We start from the raw sequence: 7,619 nt of genomic DNA, 5'->3' as shown, positions 1-7,619 counted from the left end.
AATGAGTTTATTCTGAGGAGAGAGAGCCTCTGAAGAGTGCAAGTGACTCTGCCATGAGTACCCAGCACAGCATCCATCTACTGCCTCTCCCCATGCCATACTGTCACCACTGGGATCAGCAGAACTGAAATTTGGTCTGTGGAAGGGCACTTTTCTTCTGGAAAGCATTTTCCAGAGTCTCAAGGCAGTACAAAGTTGCTGGTTCTTCAGATGTGTTTCAGTCCCATCTATTGCAGAAGGTATTAGCAGGTGAAGAAAGTGGTCTCTGTAGTGTTTTTAAAGATACATCCCTGTTGCTCAGAATCTTGGTGGGGTTTTTTTTTTTTGGTTGTTGGTTTGTTGGGGGTTTGTTTCTTTTTTTGGTTTTTTTTTTTTTTTTTTTTTGGTTTTTGATTTGGTTTGGTTTTCTTTTTTTCCCAGGGTGTATATGCTAAGCAATTCCTGCACTCTTAGTCTGTAGACAGCTTAGCCAGGCGCATGCTGAGAACTGACTACACAAAGTCTAGAAAAATATCTGTTCTGGCACTTTCTCCCACATTTCCATCATCTTTGTACCCGACCTTGGGCTGGTCATTTATTTCCCTCTGCTGCCTTTGTGCAAAATGAGCTTCCTTCCATCATTGTGAGACTAAACCCAAACAAGTGGATCCTTGTGGATCTCCAGGTTTGTTGGCTGAGGAAGTTCCACCCAGAGCACCTCCCCTTGAGGTGTAATTCCTGCCTCTTCTCTGAGGCTGCCCCAACAGATGTGCTGCCTGAAAGATTTGCTGAGTTTATAATGTAATTTCTTTCTTTTAGTCCCTGAAATCAATGCCATTTGAGTCAGGGCTTGCTGGTGATAATCTTTAAAAGAGATCTGCCATTAGTTTGAGCTCATTTAGGCTGTTTGATTGAGACAAATTAGAAAGTAACCATGAGTATTTCACATGGGGATGTCTGGAGCTTTCCCCCTCCCCTCCAAAAAAGCAGAATATGAAAGTGGAAACTTCAGCTGGCAAAACACAAGTAGGGAGAAAATACATATTCACTGATTTAAATCATTAATATATTTTAGTTCATTGGAAGGAAGGAGTGGGTACTAAAGGTTATTATTTAGATAAATGATCCAAAAGACAAGCATAAAAAAGACAGATATGCTGAGTGAAAGCAGAAACCCATTTCCCCAATCCATTAGCATTTTTAGTTTTAAACTATAAGGAGATTATCTAATATGTTGCACAAGGATGACTGAAAAAATGCAATCAGATTACTTTCTTGCTATTAAAAAGAAGAGGTAAATTTCAACTAAAATGAGCTTATAAATTAGTGTTTTGTGCCCATCACAGTTTAAAAATAAACAATTGTAAATCAGACTAGCACCATTGATCAAAGTCCCACATAATGGCACTTTGCATTTTTCACACAAAATTTATATAATCAAAGCTTCTGTGCCAAGAATTGTCTCTGTGGGAGACTTAGTGCTAAACACCAACCTTATCTAATGAGCACTTGTATTGTCATTTAGAAGGCAGTTTTCATCAAAAACCTGTACATGCATACCAAGGGATCCTTTTCCCTCTGTTCTTCCTCCTTTGTTGTTAATTACTTAGCTTTAACATCCCAGCTGGAATTCTTTTCCCCGAAGATCAGTCTTTATTAGCTATTTCTTTAATTCTGACAAGGCAACTTCAGAAAAAGAACGCTTAGAGTGACACTCCAGAACAAATACCTGGGAAGGCTTGAATTCAACAGACAAATTCCCTAAACTTAACAGGTACTGTCATTTTGTTAAAGTCGCCTTTTACCTGTTTGTTTGTTTATTTACTTGTAAAAGTGAAGACAGTGACAAGAGCAAGTGCTGTGCCACTGACACAGCAGCAGTGGCAGCAGTAGCAGTGTGCAGTGCTCCTGTTCATCCCCTGTCTCTGGTCCATGGTGTAAGGTGATCATTTCCAGACAATCTGCAGCAGCTTTTCCAGCTCAGTGAGGTGCTCCTAGCTATTAACAAAACTCTTACTGCATTTTTCCTGAGGCTTTGCAAAACATGCAAAATATCGTGTGTCTGAGCCAAATACAATGAAGCATTTGGAGGTCTCTTCAGAGTGTACTGAGACAATGATATCAATTCATACATTTTGGCTGCCATTCCATATTTTAATCCCGGTTGTTATAAAGCATGATGTTATTATGTATAATACAGTATTGATTTAAGGTACAGCTCCTGATCAGGAGCTCTACTTGCATGACTATAAGCAGAGTGCAGCAGTGGACTGTGCCTGCCACATCTCTGGTTACAGACCCTTCTCTCAAAGTACTTTGAAATAGCCACACTGATCTAAGCCTGTCAGACAGCAGAGACCTTCTCCCTCAGTTTAGACAGACACCTGCAGCTGAGCCAGTCTCCTTGCTCTCTGTTTTTTAGAAAAATAATGACTTTTAGAGAAAAAAAACCTCATCTAATTCATCTTAGGGCTTCTGCATCAGGACAAGAGGATCAGTGCCTTAGACTCCCTCAGCCCAGGGTGAAAAGGCTGCCTTCCATGGCTGGCTTAGCTGCAGGCAATGGCCTTGCAGATACCTCATGAGGTGACTCATGCAAAGGTCAGGGCAGCAAAACAAAACCTCACAGGACCTTAAGTAACCTCGTGTTTACAGTTTGTGTCTGGCAGTATGTAAAACTAGATACCACCCTGATCTACTCCTTCACTTGATGACTTCCCATCTTTCAAACCTGCAGTTTTGCAGCTGCTTTAGGTCAACCTCAATCTACCATTAATTTGTCCAGGTAATGCTTTTCCCCATGTTAACACCAGGAGTCACAGCATAATGCACCAAATTCAAGATTTGATCAGAATGAAACAAAAAAGTTTATAAATTGGACTGGCTTAATTTTGTTATTCAGCTACACAGAGAGGTAGCTAGCTGTGGGAAAGGGAAGAGAACTTCTTCCAGTAGCAGCACACTTATGAAACTACACTGTTAGCAGATTACAGAAATTACTGTGTCAGAATTATTTCCCATGCTGCTTTAAGGGAGAATTCATTATTCAACAGCTACAGCTGGCCCTTCTGTTGGCCAGTCTGAAACAGGTTTTGAAAGAGAGGTGAAAACAGGAACAATTACAAAACCCTTTTTTGTGTAATTACACTGTAATGAAAGGGTTTGTCTTCTTTGCTTTTCTTAATAATTTTCTAAAAAACAAAGTACACTAACAAGTAAGGTAATGTATGTGTGTGCCTAGGAATCTGGCTGAGTCTGTATAGCTTGCATTTTTGTTTCCTCAGTGGAAATTTCCTCCTTGTTTACTGGTGGCTAAAGGTAAGAAATCTATTTTTAGGACAACCCACATTTGTCTGGATGCACTTTCAGAATGGCAGTGTTAAACTTACTGCATCCTATTCCTCTAAGTAATCATGGGGAAACACACACTTAAATTGAGGCATATGTTAGTATAATTTAGAATTTTATGATTACAGAAATCAACTGAAGAGACAGTTTTATTCTTCATCTTAAAATTGCAGTTGTAAATTCTTAACTGCAGGTGTGGTATTTTCATTAAGTGTTTAAATAAATCCTCACAATGTGGGGCCCTCATCCCTGATGTGGGACTCCTGCAGCCCCATAATGAAGAAGAAACAACAAAACCAAGAATAAATAACTGTGCTCTTACTTTTAAGGCATGTCAAGTTGTTGGTTTGAATTCTGAGCTCTTTAATTAGTCCTGAATCCTGCACTTGAGTGGTTCCAGTTCTAAGATCTGTTACCTTTGTGGTGACACTTCTGCCTGGTTTTGAACTCTGCAGATGAAAGAGGAAGCTTGAAAGGAAGAGAAGCATATTAGCAATTTGGCCATATATATTTTTTTTCTTTTTCTTTTCCTAGAAGAGGAGATAGTTAATGCATATTAATGCATGGCATAGTAGTGATGATGATATCTGTCTATGGATGAGCTGCCCATGTGCAGGACTTGTTTTCTCCTCTGGCATTCACAGAAGGAGACAACACCAGCTATGTGATCTTAATGTTCCTTTTCTTGGTAAATTGATCATGGCTTCTTTCTGTTTCAATTTGGGTATTGAAAGAAACTTGATCTGCACAGGACCAAAGACCAGATGTAACTGAGTTTCAGTCCTGATGTAGTAACATCCTCTTTGTAACCTTGGGCAGGTCACTTGATCTTAGAATTTTACAGCTTCATATTTTGTTATGCAAATTAATGATAAAGATGCTGTGGTGTTAACCAGAGCTGCATTAGTGGTGGGAGAACTGTTCAGATGTTTTTCCTGCAGGATGGTGAAGAGGAAGCTGTGCTAGGCAAGAAGTGTTATGGGAGATACATCTGAGTAGCAGAACTCAGATACTGAACCTAAAGGTGAGAAAGCACCACGAGTTGGGGTTCAATATGACATTGACTATTTTTTAACTCACAGGATCAAGCAGTTGACCTGTTTTGTTAAAGATTGGAATTTTGTATTTTCCATACCTTTCACATGCCTAATTTCAATTGCTTTTTCCCTTCAGCAGGAAAGGTCATTGTCATTAGGAGACAAATAAGGCAAATTGGATGCATTCAATTTGCATGTTTGAATATGCGAATGAACACACTTCCCATTTTTCTTCCCAAGGACTGACCTCTCAGACAAACAGAATTTATTCCACTCTTAGCTGGAAGTGAACTTCCATACAATAAAGATGGCTGGGAGTCACAGGCCATCTGACATATTTTAGCTAATTATGATTCCAGATATTTGATTGCAGACAGAAAACCTGTGGCCGGATTTCACAAGAATGAAAAATTACAAGTCAGCCTAGATTCCAGTTTTTGTGTAGAAACAGAGGTGATTAAGTGAAATTATTAGGCTTGTTCAAGGCCAACATCAAAAATAGTTTTAGAGACTCGTGTATAAGATTGATGTTATCAGCAGCCTCTTGATGCAGACTGGGAACACAGCCATGGAACAATCCCAACCTCCAGCAGTAAGGAAGCAGATTCAAGGTCACTTGCAAGCTGAGATGCTTTAAATAGCACATCTTAATGCTTGCTTACATTCTGCACTGACCAGGGGTTCTTGCAGTACCAAGGATTGTCCTTTTATTAGGTAATCACTATGAGTGATTATCAGATGAGAAAAACCTTGCCATCATTATCTGTGATGGACAATACACCATTATTCTGCAATAGAATTTCAAAATATCACTACACTTTATTCTTTAGTAACTAGATTGAATAAGGGTGTGATCCAGGATTACTCTCCAGTTCCTTCAAAAATAATTACGCACTAAAAATTGCAATACATCAAAAATTTAATTACACTAAAAGTGCTTACTAATGTTTTGTTATTACTCTGTTTAATCTTGGCATCTGCATGCCATCCATTAATTTATTTCTGTAAAACTATAGGTCACATTGTGGAATTATTATTATATTTCTATATAGTCAAAACTCCCATTTTTTTCCAGAGCATAGTTTAAGTGAAGACATTGATTTGAGCTACATGATTTTGTGCATGCAGTGATGCATCTAATGGGGGAAGATAACAAAGACAATATGGTGTATATTTCAGATTTGTCTATAATAATTTATTTCAGTTTATAACACTTTAGCTTATTAGTTCTTGTGTTATATTAAGCAGCCATGTAAATATTTTGTCCATTTTAAAATAAAGAATTTATTTGGGGCACAAACTTCAATGCTCCTCTTAAGGAAATAAAATATAAACTGCAGAAAAAAATAAGCTGAAGAGACACTGCATGACAACATGATAAGCTGAAGAGGCACTGCATAAAAAAATGATAAGCTAAAGAGGCCCTCTTTAGCTTATCAGTAATTAACCTATCTTTTTCTTACATATAAATACTCATATAAACTCACATGAAAGAATAATATGAACTGTTACTTCATTTTAAAGGCAAAAATACCATTTTCAGAAAAGTCACTAGACCATGATTTTGTAAAGACACCAAAAAGCTGATACCCATACCTTTCTTGATTTTAACTCAGCATACAAATTATGTAATTTGGCTCTTGTAAAGAAATTCTCTAGAGGACACTACCCAATGATCTCTTCTGTACAAGCTTATTTTAGTACTATAGCAGAGTAACTATATTTTGGGGAATTTTAAATAAAAATAAGCACATACACCACATATAGAGACATAAATACACAGACTCACACTATGTGTGAGTATGCATACAATATATAAATTCATTCAATTATGTGAAAATGTAGAGTTTAAAATCCACTGCATGACTGAGACTTTGAAAAAACTCTTAAAAAATGCAATAAACTTGTACTGCTGACATTCTGCATAAATATTTCTTATTCCATAGCCCAAGGCAGGAAGAACTGTGTGAAAATTATTGGTCTGTAGTTATATCTGGGCTCATAAATCCTTTATGAGGATTGTGATTATAGAGCAAAAGGACAATATAGTTTCTCACATTTTCTATTACTCTCAGTACTACAAATGGCATTGGTCAAACAGAAAAACATATTTGTGATTGTTTTACATGTACACTGAAGATCACAAGCATTTCTCTCTGCAACAGTGATGGCTGGAGTAGCTCTCTATGCTCAGTTTACATCACTGCTCCTGCTGTATGAATGCAGAATGAACTGGCTCAGAGAATTCATTCTGATTAAATATTTTATTTTTGCTCAGTTATTTTCCCCAGGTCTGATCAGCCACATATGGCTGTGCCAGTGCTGCTGAGGGGTAGTGGGAATAAATTGAACATGATCAGAGCTGGACAGGGTCAGCACTACAGCCCAACAAGTGCTTGCTTGAGTACTTTTGCAAAGTGCTCAAATGAAATCCTCACTTGGGTTTTTCAGAGGCTTTGTGAAGATTATTAGTCTGCAGTAATATAAAAAAATATAAAAAAGATGTAAGGAACTTAGAGTTGTGCAGTGTCTGCTGCAGGATTCATTCACAAGTGCCAAATTATGTGAAAATTTTAGAACTTGAATAGACAAAATAGTTTTTGATTCAGAATTTCTAGAAGGTGCTCTAGGGCACAGAGGAGGAATCTGAGACTTCCTGCAGAGCTGTTGACAGGAAAGCTAATGTTCCCTCAAGCCTGGCATGACTCAAGGTCCATTGAGAAAATATGAAGGGATGCATCAGCAGATCCTGCTGTGGGGTGATGGTGTTAAATATGGGAGTCATGTGGGGCTGCAAGACAGAGGAAGGCAAGGAGCAGGGCTGGAATTTCATCTCACCAGGGTGCTGCTGGTGATTTACTGTGGGCTGGGTAAACCTGGAAAGATAATGAGCTCACTGGGGTGGTATCTCTGTCACTACAACAAAAAATCCAAATGTTTGTCATAGCCCATAGTGTTATTTAGGACAAGAGCAGTGTTCAATAATTAATTCCCTAACATTTGCTAGCAGCCTGAATGCATTCCAGACTAACTATCACATAGAGTTTAGTTGTTTTCTTACTTTGTTGATGATTTCCAGGTGTTAATACACGAGACAGCAAATGGGTCTGAAAGTATATTCTAATTATGCTAATTTTGGGGCATGTGTCTATAAATGCACTAAAGGGTGCTGCAGGCTAGGATTTAAAGGTGGGGATGATGTCAGACTGGCATATGCCCAGGGTGCTGGCACTTGGATACCCCCAGGGAAGGCAG

This window comes from Ammospiza nelsoni, chromosome 1 (genome assembly GCF_027579445.1).
Source record: "Ammospiza nelsoni isolate bAmmNel1 chromosome 1, bAmmNel1.pri, whole genome shotgun sequence".
Classification (NCBI taxonomy): domain Eukaryota; kingdom Metazoa; phylum Chordata; class Aves; order Passeriformes; family Passerellidae; genus Ammospiza; species Ammospiza nelsoni.
The sequence above is the reverse complement of the archived record's forward strand: the minus strand, read 5'-3'. Positions refer to the sequence as shown.